Here is a 15,357-nt window from a genome sequence, read left to right as displayed (position 1 = left end):
GGCCAAGTCAGTGGATATTTTTAAGGCAGAGATAGACAAATTCTTGATTAGAATAGGTGTCAAGGGTTATGGGGAGAAGGCAGAAAAATGGGATTAGGAGGCAGAGATCAGCCATGATTGAATGGAGGAGTAGACTCGATGGGCCAAATGGCCTAATTCTACTCCTAAGACTTGTGAAGTTGGGGTCAGCCTGGCCCAGTGCGATGCTGTCTGCTTCTTCCACTGTCGCCCCGTGCAGCTGCCGTGGGCTGCGCCAGATTCACTCCCTCACGCAGTTGCTGTAGGGCCTCCTGCGCCCGCCTCCACCAACAAACGCACCATCTGTCGCCTCCAGCAGTCGACCCTCCAAATGGTGTTGAAAAATAAATTGGAGAAAAAAAGGATTATGCATCACTGTTGACATAGTTTGAGGGAGATTAGATTAGGACAAACACATGAACATTCCACCAAGAATAATTCAATTTCGTGATGGGCACCAAAGAGTGATAAGTAAAGCTATAAGCATAATTTATCCATGTTAAGGCAATTTTTAACAGGACAGCTTCATTTTCTTTTGGAACTGTGTAAAGGAATTTCTAGGGGATAACCTGGTATGCCCGAATCGAGAGAGTAAACGGTTGATAAATACTTACCTGAAGACAGTTGTTCCCAATATGCAACTGGGTATTTATCTTTAAGTGACCAGAGAGACATTGATTTAGCAGTTGTTATGGGCGGGTTTGGCCTCTGTGTTATTGTGCAGCAGAGCTTTGTCCTAAATGTTATAATTGGACATTTGGGAACCTCAATACCCTTGAGAGTTTCTATTTACCAGGCACAGATAGAGTGGATGTGGAAAGGATATTTCCACTGGTGGGAGAGTCTAGGACCAGAAGTCATAGCCTCAGAATTAAAGGGCACTCTTTTGGAAAGGACGTATCATGGAAACATAGAAATTAGGTGCAGGAGTAGACCATTTGGCCCTTCGAGCCTGCACCGGCATTCAATATGATCATGGCTGATCATCCAACAGTATCCTGTACCTGCCTTCTCGCCATACCCCCTGATCCCTTTAGCCACAAGGGCCACATCTAACTCCCTCTTAAATATAGCCAATATAAAATAGCCAATTAAATATAGCCAAATATAGCCAATTAAATATAGTAAGGAGGAACCTCTTTAGTCATAGGAAAGTTTACCTGTGGAACTCACTGCCACAGAGGGCTGTGGAGGCTAAGTCAGTGGATATTTTTATGGCTGAGATAGACAAATTCTTGATTAGAACCAGTGTCAAAGGTTATGGGGAAAAGGCAGGAAAATGGGATTAGGAGGTAGAGATCAGCCGCGATTGAATGGCGGAGTAGACTCGATGGGCTGAATGGCCTAATTCAACTAGTGAACTTGTGATCTGGGCTCATTAGCTATCATGTAAGACCAGGAGGCCGTCAGAAAAAATGACCTATGTTAATGGATTAAATACATCTTCTCATATCTTAGCTATGGACCCAAGAGAGCAGAATGTCACAAAGTATAGTATTGGTCTCCTTATTTAAGGAAGAATGTTAAAGAGCCCAAAGCAGTTCCAAAAAGGTTTGCAGGCCTGATAGCTGGAAATAGGTGGGTTGTCTTAGGAGGCAAATTTGGATAGGTTATGGTTGGATCTAGGAAGAATGAGAGATGATTTAATTGAAAAATCTAAAATTCAAAATTGTTATGGCAAGGTGAATATGGAGAACAAAACACAAAGTGCTGGGGTAACTCAACGAGTCAGGTAGCATCTCTGGAAGACATGGATAGATAATGGTGTAGGTTGGAACCCTTCTTCAGACCCAAAACATCACCTATCCATGTCCTCAAGAGATGCTGCCTGACCTATGGAGTTACTCCAGCACTTGTGCTCAAGTTTCTAATCTCCGCAGTTCCATGTTTCTCCTTGGATATGGAAAGGATGTTTCACCTTGTGGAAGCATTTAGAGCTGCAATGGCTGTCTAAAAATGAGGGGTTACAAAAAAAATGATGCAAGTCTTTAGTTTATTTTAGCTTCGAGATACAGCATGGAAGTTGGCCCTTTGGTGCATGATGTCCACGCCGACCAGCGTTCCCCATACACTAACACTATCCGACAAATACTTGGAACAATTTTACAATGTTGCCAAAGCCAATTTGCCTACAAACCTGTACATCTTTGGAGTGTTTGGGGAAACCGAAGCTGCCGGGGAAATCCCACGCAGCTCACAGGGTGAACGTACAAACTCTGTACAGATGGCAGTCGTAGCCAGTATCAAATCCGGGTCCCTGGTGCTGTAAGGCAGCAACTCTACCGCTGCGCCACTGCGCTACCCGATTCTTTGGAATTGTCCTTTTCAATGGGTGGTGGAATGTCTGACCATTTTAAAGACAAAACAGATAGATTCTTGCTAAGTAAGGAAATGAAAAATTACCACAGGAATGTGATGTACTGGATACAATCAGATCACCTACGATCTTAGTTATTGCAAAGCAAACTTGAAGGGCTGAGTGGCCTACTCTGGCATTTAATTCACCCGTTTGTATTTATATGTGTGCAGTTAAGGATTTAGACTATCATGTTACAAGTCCAATATTGGGCCTGTCCCACTTAGGCGATTTTTTAGGCGACTACAGGCGACCAGTTTGTCGCCACATGTTTGCCGGTGGTCGCCGGGAGTCGTCTCTTCAGTCGCGCAAAATGTCATAGCGTCTTTCTGGTCGCCGCTAAATTTTCAACATGTTGGAAATTTTTCGACGACAGTGGGTTTGACGCCAATGAGCGTAGCTTGACTTCTCCTGACGTAGGTGCTGTTGTAGCTTGTCGCCAGGATGACGTAGGTTGTCGCCGGTTTTTCGGCGACCTGCTACGACTATGACGGTCGCTGGCAGTTGTCTAAAAAAAAAATCACCAAGTGGGACAGAGTCTGATCCCGAGAAATGTTCATTAACCATTTATGTAAATAATGTGGATTCCCAACAATATATTTAAATAAAAACATAAGATGTCCAAGAGCAATGTACAGCTAAACCAGAGCAGTTAACTTAACTATTCAGATATTGCCGTGAAGCCAGTTCCCACATGTTCGGAGGTGCTTGCAACATTGCAATAGCTGGCCAATCCATCCCACCAGTCTCCTAAACACTCGGTCAAATGTACAGGGTGTATATATGTCGGGTGTTTGTAACCTGAGGAGCACGCGTGATAAATTCAAAGGGACTAAAAAGTAGGCTTCTCATTGGCTGTTCCCAGTGATTTGTGGCTTTTGGGGTGTGGGATTGAAGGAAGCTATAAAATATCACCTGGTGATTCATTCTGCTAGAGCTACCATAAATCGTATCAGTTCCACAATAAACAACATTACTTCATCTATACACACAAGGGAAAAATGCGTAATTTGTAACGTTCAGTAACATGATCCAAGATCACAAGCTGCTATGATATTTGCATCATTTAATTTACATGAAACATAATGCTTCCTAATTTTGGAAGAAAGTCAAATTACACAATTTTTTTAAATTTGTAACCTTAATTTATATAATACACAGAATGATCAGTGATCTCACAACAGAATGGACGAAAGCCCTGCAGCATCTGAATGGGAGGTGGACAATTTTATAACTAACAGACTGTGGACTCTAACATACAGTGGTATTCGTCTAATAAAATTAGATCTGGTAAAATATAATTTTGATTATAATTAACAAGCTATGGTTTATTGAACAAATAGAAATGTTCTCATTTTGGTTTATATCTTACTTAACTTTAAGTAATAAAATTGTACATCAGATTTCACTACATTATCAATGGATTTCAAAACTTGAATTTCGTCCATTTGACCTGAAGCTTGAAGTAGAATGACTTGTGCAAGGTGAGACTAACTCAGCAATTTTTACTCAAATAATGGAAGTCAGCTCCATTTAGTATGCTGCCCATCTTGGTGCTTTTGGGCCACAGAGGAGAATAATTGCTTCGGGTTCCAGCCTTCTGAAAAATGTACAAGTCACAAAGTTGGAAGAGAATGAAAAACTATTCTGCTGATGGGCACTTTTTTTTCATCACAATTTAAAGGATAGGCGCATCAGTGATCCCCGTACACGCACACTATCCTACACACTAAGGACAATTTACAATCTTTACTGTGACAATTAACTTACAAACCTAATGTCTTAAGAGTGTGGGAGGAAATATCCCACACTCTAATGTAAGGGGAAAGTGTACAGTTAATGGCAAGACCTTTAAGAGCATTAATGTACAAAGGGAACTTGGGGCCAAAGTACATAGCGCCCTACAAGTTGTAACACAAGTAGAAAGAGTGGTTAAAAAAACTAGGTGATATACTTACCTGTGGAAGCATTGAGTATAAGAATTAGGAAGTCATGTTGCAACTTTATAAAACTTTGGTTAGGCCGCATTTAGAGTAGTGTATACATATCTGGTCACCCCATTACAGGAAGGATGTGAAGGATTTGGAGAAGCTGCAGAAGAGGTTTACCAGATGCTGCCTGAATTAAATGTTATCAGTTATAAGGAGAGATTGGACAAACTTGGATTGTTTTCTCTTAAAAGTTGTACATTAAGGAGAGATGGTACAGAATGTATATAAAATTATGAGAGGCATAGATTCTGACTGTCTCCATTATCTATTTCCCAGGGTGGAAATATCAAAGACTAGAGAGCATATCTTTAAAGTGACAGGAGCAAAGTTTAAAGGAGATGTGCGGGGCAAGTTTTTGTTTTATACAGTGCCCGGAATGCACGGCCTGAGGCGAAAATGAAAGCAGGGATGATTGTGGCATTTAAAAGGCTTTCAAATAGACATGTATATGCAGGGAATGGAGGGATATAGACCATGTGCAGGTGGATGAGATTAGTTTATCTTGGCATCTAATTCGGAACAGATATTGTGGACTGAAGGGCCTGGTCCTGTGCTGTACTTTCCTATGTTCCATGTTCATTATTGTGTTAGATGGTAAATCATCTCCAATTCCAAATCTTCCAGCATAAATCTAACGGCATTCTTAATACTGAGAACTTGTATCCACACAACAAAACTATGATTTGGTATTTCACTTGGAAAAAAAGGATACATTCAGTCAAGCAACACCTCTTCACCGTACAGATAAACCTACATTTGAGCATCTGGAATTAGTTTTGAACATGTACCTTCATGATACAGAAATGAAAACACTACCACTTCATCCATTACAATGATGACTAGATCTACAATATGGAAGTGATATGTTCAGATTGTAAAGCCATGTTAGAATTGTGGGTGAGACCTGTGATGTTCAAGAAACCTCTAGCACATTTCATACTTGAGCAATGATGTACCAACTGTTGTTCTTGTCTGCTGGCCCACATGGGAGTGACTTTGATTTTTCAATGGTCAAGGAATTGGCTACTGTCCCCTGTCTTGCATTAGTTAATAGCTGCCCATGTTCACCACGATAGGTCTGAACCCGAATGCCTTTCCATCAGAATGCCTTTCCACAATGGGCTGTCTATTTAAAATGTTGTTCCTATCCCAATACCCCTTCCATCAGACGCAATGCTCGTAGAGTAATATAATACGGAAATAGATCCATTGGCCCAACTCGTCCATGCCAACCAAGATGCCCCATCGAAGCCAGTCCTATTTGCTCACATTGTTTTAAACCCTATACATGTACCTGTCCAAATGTATTTTAAATGCTTTTATGGTATCTGTCTCTACTATCTCCTCTGGTAACTCGTTCCATATACCCACCGCCCCCTGAGTGAATAGATTTTCCCTCTGGTTCCAATAAATCTTGCTCCTCTCACCTAAAGTCTATGGGCACAATGATTCTGTGGATTTAGGTTGAATTTGTGGAGGGTTGCTAAGGATTGTGTAGTCCTTATGAGCACCTCTGCAGGGAAAATGCTTCCCTATACCACAGCAGCAGCAAAAATCATAACATTAGTTTTGATGTGCATTGTATTAACACTATTTACTACAATATTATTACCAATAACCTTGATAAATTAATTAACAAGGTTGAATATTTTTAGTTCCTCTTGACTAAATGCACTATTTGTTATAGTGTTTCAACTAATGTCAAATATCATCTCCGATATTTTTATGTTATATTTCTTTCAAAGTACATTTTGCATATTATGGAAAGAATAAACCCTAAGACCCAGCATTACCTGCAAGCATGTTATTTGGTAAAATATACCATCATGCTTGTGTTTTGTTTGGCACCATGCGTGTCCGTGAAGTCAATAGCAAGCTGTTGTTTGACTCTGTCAATAACAAATGATTGAAGTGTGAAACTATATCTTTTTGCCACTTACTTACTTTCAGTTTCAAGACCCAATTCAGGGTGAAAGTACCCACTCTTAAAAAGAAATAGTAGACCGTTAGCAACAATATTAGTGCTGTTACAGCTATTCCCATGCCATGCCCTGTAGCTCTCTTATCAAGAAAATTCCTTTCTATAAACTTCTGAGCTACAAATCTCTGAAGTTTGAAATGTTTAGTTTAGTTTAGAGAAGCAGCACGGAAACTGGCCCTTCGGCCCACCGGTCCACGCCGACCAGCGATCCCCGTATATTAACACTATTCTACACACACTAGGGACAATTTTTACATTTACCTAGCCAATTAACCTACATACCTGTACGTCTTTGGAGTGTGGGAAGAAATCGAAGATCTCGGAGAAAACTCACGCGGCCTCAGGTTGAACATACAAACTCCATAGAAACAACACCCATAGTCGGGATCAAACCCGGGTCTCCGTGCTGCAAGCACTGTAAGGCAGCAACTCTACCAGTGTGCCGCCCTTAAATATATTTCGAAAGCAAAGAATGGGCATCAAGTCAAGTGGGCAACAGTTTTCTTCACCCCCTCAGTGCAGTACTGGAGTGCCATGTCTATTAGGATGGCTGGTCAAAATATTTGAACCAATTGGTATCTGGCTAATCTCTATAATTGGGAATACATGGACTTTCCCAATTGATTAATGGCCAAGTATACAACAGAAATGTAATATTAAGAAACGCTAAATTGGATAGGCCTTGAATTTGAAGACTGCAATGGGAGAATATCTCATTTCAAGTTGGTCAGCAAATCATTTTCTTTCTGTGAAACTGCATGGAAACAAAAGTAATATTTTCCCTAATTCAAACCACATGAACTTTTACAGTTGTGGGTAATAACATGTGGCCTTATGGCCTATTGATTCTGCTTTGACTCAATCAATTTAAGATTAAAATATTACGTTTTGGGTTGGGTCTGAAAAAGTATCCTTCCACATTCCTGCACACCTTTGGAATGTGGAAGGAAACAAGAGCACCCGGAGAAAACCCATGCGATCATAGGGAAAAGGAGCAAACTCCAAACAGACAGTACCTATATTCAGGATCAATTCCGGGTCTCTGGCACTTTTAGGCTGCAACTTTATGGCCAATGTACTGCCCCATAGTCTTGAACTGAATTAAAACATACAGTAGCTGTAAAGGGGGACATAGCGTCACTTAGAGATTTAAGAGTGCAAATGGATAGTTTCTTATTTTTAGTAACCAAAGTTATAATTTTTTATGTGTTGGAAAACAAAATACAGTGGCACAGCTGGTAGACTTGCTGCCTCACACACCAGAGATCTGTGTTCGATCCTGTCCTCGGGCACTGTCTGTGTTGAATTTGCACATTGTCCCTGTAAGCTTGTGGGTTTCCTCCCACATCCCAAAGACGCATTGGCTTTGTAGGTTAACTTGTATCTGTAAAATTGCCCCCAATGTGTAGCGAGTGGGTGAGGAAAGTGGGATAACAGAACTTTTGTGAATGGGTAGACAAAAATGCTGGAGAAACTCAGTGGTTGAGGCAGCATCTATGGAGTGAAGAAAATAGGCGGCATTTCGGGTCAAGACCCTTCTTCAGACTGATGCGAGGGGGGTGGGGGATAAGAAAGGAAGAGGCTGAGGGAGAGCTGGGAAGGGGAGGAGAAAGCAGGGACTCCCGGAAATTGAAGAATTCAATGTTTATACCGCTAGGGTGTAAACTGCCCAAGCGAAATATGAGGTGCTGTTCCTCCAATTTATGGTGGGCCTCACTCTGGCCATGGAGGAGGCCCAGGACAGAAAGGTCGGATTCAGAATGGCAGGGGGAGTTGAAGTGCTGAGCCACCGGGAGATCAGGTTGGTTATTGCGATCTGAATGGAGGTGTTGTGCGAAGCGATTGCCAAGCCTGCACTTGGTTTCACCGAAGTTGATCATACGCTGAATAATCCAACCACATTTTTGTTTGGAAGTGAAAAGAAACAATAGAAATTGCATTAATTGCAACGTTTAAAAAGAGGAGATACTGCATTATAATTTTGCTGCATGTCATTGTGGTATATATCATGTCTTGACTGGTGAACATGTTTAGTTTGTGACTTTATTTGACGCAGAAATAATATGTGAATGCTTCATTGAGCATAATTCCGACTGGTAACTATGCACTTCGGCCGAGCACATTATCGCACGCGTCTTAGATGACCACCTAAACTGTCATTTGGCAACCTAAAAAGCTGCCTAGGTTGCCCGGCTAGCAACAGAGGAAATAAAAGTTATGTGGGAGCCCTGTACTGTCTCCATGTAATGTACTGCTTCTGCACACTTGCACTTAAGTATGACTGACCTTATGTATAATAAGATTATTACTGCACTGTGTGCAAAAAAGCAATGTCACTGCACCTAGGTACGTGACAACAAAGTATCATTGAACTTGAAGTGCAAGCAAAAGATTCTTACAGTTAATAGTAATCATCAATAAGATGATTAGAAAGGAAAGCTGGATGCTTTCCTTTAGTCAAGGTAAAGTATGCAAGAATAAAGGTTATGCTAGAAATGTATACAACACTAGCTATGCAGAAGTTTGAGTTCAGATCTAATCACCACATTGTATGAACTATGTCATTGCACTGAAGAGAATATAGAGGCCATTCACAAGGACTTGGCCAAAACTGGACTAATACAGTTCTGAGAGAAGACTGGATAAACTGACATTGCAATGTTTGGAACAGGGTGGACGTAATCGGGGCATATAAAATGATTACATCCGTACATATATGGAAAGGTTCTATTTTTCTTAGTAGTGAGTTCATAACCAGGGCTGTTAGATTTAAAGTAATTGTAAAAGGAAAAGAGAGAGAGATGAGGAAAAATTGTTTCATCCAGAGGATGCAAAAGATCTGCAACTCAGTGCCTTAATGAGCAGCAACATGAAGGTTAAAGATTCAGATCAGATTCAGATTCAGATTCAGATTCAATTTAATTGTCATTGTCAGTGTACAGTACAGAGACAACGAAATGCATTTAGCATCTCCCTTGAAGAGCGACATAGCAAACGAGATGAATACAAGACTGCTCCGAGTGAGCAGTCTTGAAGCAGGTAAGGGGATCGTTGCTATTTTTCCCATTCTAGGGAGACACAGGGCGTCGCGGTGTGCCCGCCTTAAAGACCTGAAGGGTTATACAACAAGGTGGAATTACGCAAAATTTACTCTTTTTGACACCAATGATGGGATGGGCTAAATGGCCTCATTGTGTTAGACGGTTTATGCGATTCTATTACAAAGTTCTTGGTACCCAGACTTTCCCATTTACAATTTGTCAACTCAAAGAAACCCAAAACTCTGCTGCCAGGTCCTAACATGTCAAGTTCTGTTCTCCCATCAGATTTATCCTAGTACTTTTTGACTGGCTGGCAATTAGGCAAATGTCGCATTTCAATTTTTTTCATCTCTATCTACACAATTACAGTAGCTGCAACCTTACAGAATACCTGTTCCAATTCCAGCTCCGTGATCCACCAGAGTACTGATCGTGCCACCAGTGGCAGTTCTCCCCAAAGATAGTACAATACCAAGCTGTGAGAACACCCCAGCTAAATCTCTCAGCCCTCTTCACTTTTCTCTTTATATATGCTTAAAAAAACCTGTCCCTACTATTTAGTTTTCAGTGATCTTGACACCAAGCTGTACAATGAATTAAATAAAAGTGTGCAGGAGTAATCAGCAGGTCAGGCAGCAAGTCTGGTGGGCATAGGCAATGTTTTGGGTCAGGACTCTACTTCAGACTATAATTCATTCAGACAGTGCATTATATTTGGTCATGCTTCTGTGCAATGCTTTAGAACTTTCACTGCTACATGACTTCAAGTTCTTTTTGACATATTTCTGCAGTTCCTTGGGATCAAGGCTAACATACTTTCACACTAATTTTGTGGGTTGCGAGGTGACGGCAGAGGCCAATATTGGATTTTCCACAGAGCTTACAAGTGCTTCCCAGTACCACCTCATCAGTTTTCACCTATTCAGTAACTTTTCTCTCTCCCTTTCAATTGAGATTTTGGCAGCATTTTCTTCCTGACTAAGGGTCAATGCGATGTACTTATTCTAGTCATGATTTCAGCCTCTACATAGATCATATTCTTTATCCTTAATAGACACCAACCCTCCTTAATGGACCTGTACACAGTAAAGTGTGTTAGAAGATGCCTGTTTAGTTTCATAATTTATCATAAAAATCATCATTCTCTTACTGGATGGCCCCCAACTCCAAACATCACCTATCCATGTTCACCAGGGATGCTGACTGACCCAGAGTTATTTTAGCAGTGTCTTTTTTTTTTTAAGAAACCAGCATCTGCAGTGCCTCCTCTCTACATTCTCTCATGCTGCCTTCTTTTTCATTCTTCCTTTCCACAACTTCATTCATACATGGGTTGATCGTAAGAGGTGCATCATGCACCCCTTTTACTTTTCTTATTATATTCTCCATCTGCTTTGTTATCCAGGGATCTTGTGCTTTGCTTTCCTTGCCTATCACCTCAGATGCAGGCGAGGCACATTGCCACAAAACAATTGTGAGAAAGCTGTAGTCTATAAAATCCACATGTAGATGCTGCAAATTGCTCTCTACCAAAGGACAAAATGGAATTCCCCACATTGAGTGCTTCCCACAAGGTAAATGCGCTAGATCTGCCCTTTCAGCAGCTAATCATTCCTGCAACAACCCAGATACTATTGTTTAGTTTTGAGATGCAGCGTTGAAACAGACCCTTTACACCACCAAGTTCACACCCACCATCCGTTCACACTAGTTCTTATGTTATTCCACTTTCGCATCCACTGCCAATACACTAAAGGCAATTTACAGCAGCTAATAAACCTACAAATCTGTACTTCTTTGGGATAAGGGAGGAAACCAGAGCACGCAGACACAGGGAGAATATGTAAATTCCATACAAACCTTCAGCTTAGCAGGCATGATGCATCAAGTACAGGTATAAAGCTACTTCCATATCTGCAGAAAGCAATAGATCTGTGACCAGCCATTTTAAAATCAACTCTTTGGGTGCATTGCACCCTGGACATTGTGGATATGGGTGTACTGCTTCTGAAAGTGTTGTGGAGTTGGAAGGATGAAATAAGGAATTTCCCTGTACGTGGAGTTGTCTCATTTGCAGTGAGGCCCTAAGGGACCAATACTGAAAATCCCCAGTTGCTTTCATTCGTTTTTTTAAAAACAAGCTGCTTCTGCATTCAATTCCTATCCAAATTCAAACACAAATCTTCTCAACAGATTTGATTTACCAACCCTCAAATTTATTTAGAATTTAGTTAAGTATTATTTCCAATTAACAGTGGTCATCTGTACAATTAGACTGAAGTGGAATCATTTTTCAACTGATCTCATTGAGGAAGCTCCTTTGTGTACTTCTATAAACATGGAGGTGTCCCTATGAGTATTAGTATCAAACAACAAATTGAAAGAAAACCCGTCACTCCACAGAACTAGAAAGGGGTTTCCATTCTGTAAAGCAGATAATCCAAAGGGATTTCCCTGGCTAATGCCATAATCAACCCACCTGTTCCATACCAGGTCGCTGAAACAGAAACATAATTGGATTAGGCACAGGATCACTTTGAAAGTAAACAATTATGACCTCGTAAAAGATCTAATGCAACCTCAATGATGCTCTTGTTCATAGCACAATCTGCAATCCCTTTGCTCCCACCACGTATTCATTGGAAAATGTGCCGTAGTAATCTGTCAACAAGTTATAATTACATTCTAATGTGTCCATACATCAAGATTTCCAAATTGAATTACATTTTGCATATTTACCTGAATGTTTCATGAATACCCTTGTAAATATGCACCATATAATGCTGATATATCAGCAAACCATCAAATTATAGTTTTAAATATTGATGATTTTGGACTTTTTACTGACAAGAACAAATACAACAAACATTACAACATGTGAACAGAACTTTGGTTGCGCAGACAGATTTTTTTTGCTCCATATTCCAGCATCTGCAAATTGTCAGAGGAACTCAAGTGGGTCAGGCAGCATCTATGGCGGCAAAGAAAATGGTCAGGTTTCAGATCAGGTGGGTGGGAGTACTGATATCACTTAACAAGACTCTGCTATTTTTAAGAGCCCTGTCTAGCTCTCTCTTGGGAGAAGGCAGGAACGGGGTACTGATTGGGGATGATCAGCCATGATCACATTGAATGGCGGTGCTGGCTCGAAGGGCCGAATGGCCTACTCCTGCACCTATTGTCTATTGTCACCCGGAGAAAACTCGCATGGTCAGAGAGAATGTACAAACTTCGTACAGGCAGCACCCGTAGTCAGGATCGAACCCAGGTCTCTGGCGCTGTAAGGCAGTAGCTCTACTGTGGTGCCACTGTGCTGCTTGCCTTTTAAATATTTTAAATTACTCTAAAAGTTACTTGTTATATTACTCTATTTGTAAAACATTTAATAATTATTGATCTCATTGGTCACTGCTGATCAACTCACTCTGGTCCTTTATTCCGAATAAATACTTTATTCTAATTGATCTTTGCACTATGACCACGTCTCATGTCAGATCAAGCAGATTCACAATTGATCTTTGTTTGGTACAGTCTTGCATCAAGAGTGCATTTGGTTTTCCCCTTGTATGGGGAAAAACACAGAACCATACATTGAACATTTTTGATCACCATGTCCAGTGTAAAGAAAGCTATCCATTAAGGATACTGTTAGATGAAAGTTGGACAACGCTTGTATAGATGATTGAAATTAAACAGATACTTTGGGAGACTTGGCCCATTGCTTTGTTGCAGATTTTATTGTTCTTTCCTCTATCCAAAAATAATTCATTCAGGAAAAGTAGCATAGAATCAGTTAAATTCCCACAAACAATCAAATGGTTAAGAAATAGTCAAATTTAATTTGAATCTATTCAAAATTAGCTCCACTTGTTCCAGACACCTTCAAGTAGTTTGGGTAATTGACAATGTGAAAACAAGGAACTGCAGATGTTGGTTTATGCCACGTTGACGAGTCCCGACCTGAAACGTCACCCTTTTTTTTTTTTCCCCAGAGATGATGTCATTATTTTGGGTTATTCACAATTGAGAACAAAAATTACGAGTTTATAAACTCATAATATGATCCAAATATTTTGGATCTCACTCCGGCGTTTTATTAAATATCAGATGCCATCAATATTGTTCACAATTTTGACAATCGGCTGCTGGAAAATAAATTTGCCAGAGCAGCATGTTATGGTCACATTGCTATTTGACCTTTGGCTGTACCATTCCACGACCAAGGACAAATCTCAGTGGGTTGAGAACAGAGCAAAATGTTTAAACAACATTCAAAGACAAGCTTCAGAACACACATTGATAAAATATTCGCAGGTCTGCTTTCAATAATACAAAAATAAAACTTATGCCATGCATTATACCAGATTAAGATTTTTCAAGAACATTGAAACGTTATGCTTACTTGAAGGAAACTCCAGTAAAAAGAGAAATTTTAATAAAGACAAAGGGCATTTTTAAACTAATTTTATTTCCCCTATTTTTGCAGTCAATGCAAAAAACAGCATCCACTCAGCAAATCAAGGTTGGTAGAACCATTTGGCATTCTTCCAGAATTAGAACTGCAATGCAATGTGGAGTGACACTCAGCATTTTTGGATGTTGACAGCTTGTTTATTATATCATTTATGCTTACATGTAAGCTAAGCAAAACACTCAATCTTTTCTTGAAAGATTGCAACCAAAATTATGAACTGAACCAATTCTTTGGAAAATGTCATTGGATCATAAGCTTGCAACAACTAACTACTTGCTTAAAGGGCCTGTCCCACTGTACGAGGTAATTCACAAATTCTCCAGAGTATTCACAAATTCTCCCCAGTTTTCCCCTTGATTCAAACTCGCAGAATGTTCGTAACGGATCCATAGATATATTGTAGCAGCTCGTTATGCCAGCCGTAGATACTCGGGGCATTCTCCCGACTATTTTAAACTCGTGGGCATTTTTCATCGGGATGGAAAAAAGTCCCGACTTACCTGATGCCCCGAGTACCTACGGATGGCATAACGAGCCGCTACGATATATCTACGGACTCCTATGGACCCGTTACGAACATTCTGTGAGTTTGAATCGAGGGGGAAACTCGGGTGAATTTGTGAACACTCCGAATTTGTGAATTACCTCATACAGTGGGACAGGCCTTTTACATCTCAATGCACCAACGTTTGTACAATACACTACCAATGACTACACTGCTTCACCTGCAAGACCATGTACAGTTGTATAATTATTGCAGTTTTGCCAAGTAGCTAGAGATTTTCCTGAGCATTGATACCACATTTCAATCCTTTTGCAACTCAAACTAATTTGTTTCTACCTTCTCCAATTTCCACTATCACAAATGTAATCACATGCAAAACGCTACTCACTTTTTTGCTACCTGCACCATTTTCCTTCAGCTTCAATCTGCATCGACCTTCTCTGGCATCTGGGGAGCTAGAGATAGCTCAAATTTAACTTCTCATTCTGGATTTAAATGTCTCAATTCTCACTTCTCCCCATCTCCGAAACCCGTTCTTGCCCTGAAACTCATCTAGATTTTTTTCACTCCAATTTTATCCTTGGGTATCTTATTTTCCCCTCTTTTGAGGGGATGTACCTCACTTGGTCAAGCTTTTGATAATCTGTCCCAATAGTATCAGTGAGATTCATTAACATTGCTTTCTCTGAAAGACAATTTTGTTAAAATGTGCTATATAAATACAAGTTGCATCATACAGTGCAGTGTTGCATCACAATCTGGAAGAGGCCAGCTTTGCAGCTTGAGTTCTTTTCTACAGCCTTTTGTGTCAAGGCGATCGCAAATTACCACTTGCATGACCAGAGTTTTTAAATAGCGAAGAACGAATTAAAACCATATTCTTGCATCGGTACTCAATGTCACCATTTCACTGTTTAGAATCATAATCAATTAAAGACTAATTATCCTACAGTCAGTGTGCAACATTTGTTCCATGGGATAAAGAAACAGT

This window comes from Leucoraja erinacea, chromosome 17 (assembly GCF_028641065.1).
Source record: "Leucoraja erinacea ecotype New England chromosome 17, Leri_hhj_1, whole genome shotgun sequence".
In the NCBI taxonomy this organism is placed as follows: Eukaryota; Metazoa; Chordata; class Chondrichthyes; order Rajiformes; family Rajidae; genus Leucoraja; species Leucoraja erinaceus.
This window is presented reverse-complemented; position numbering follows the sequence as displayed.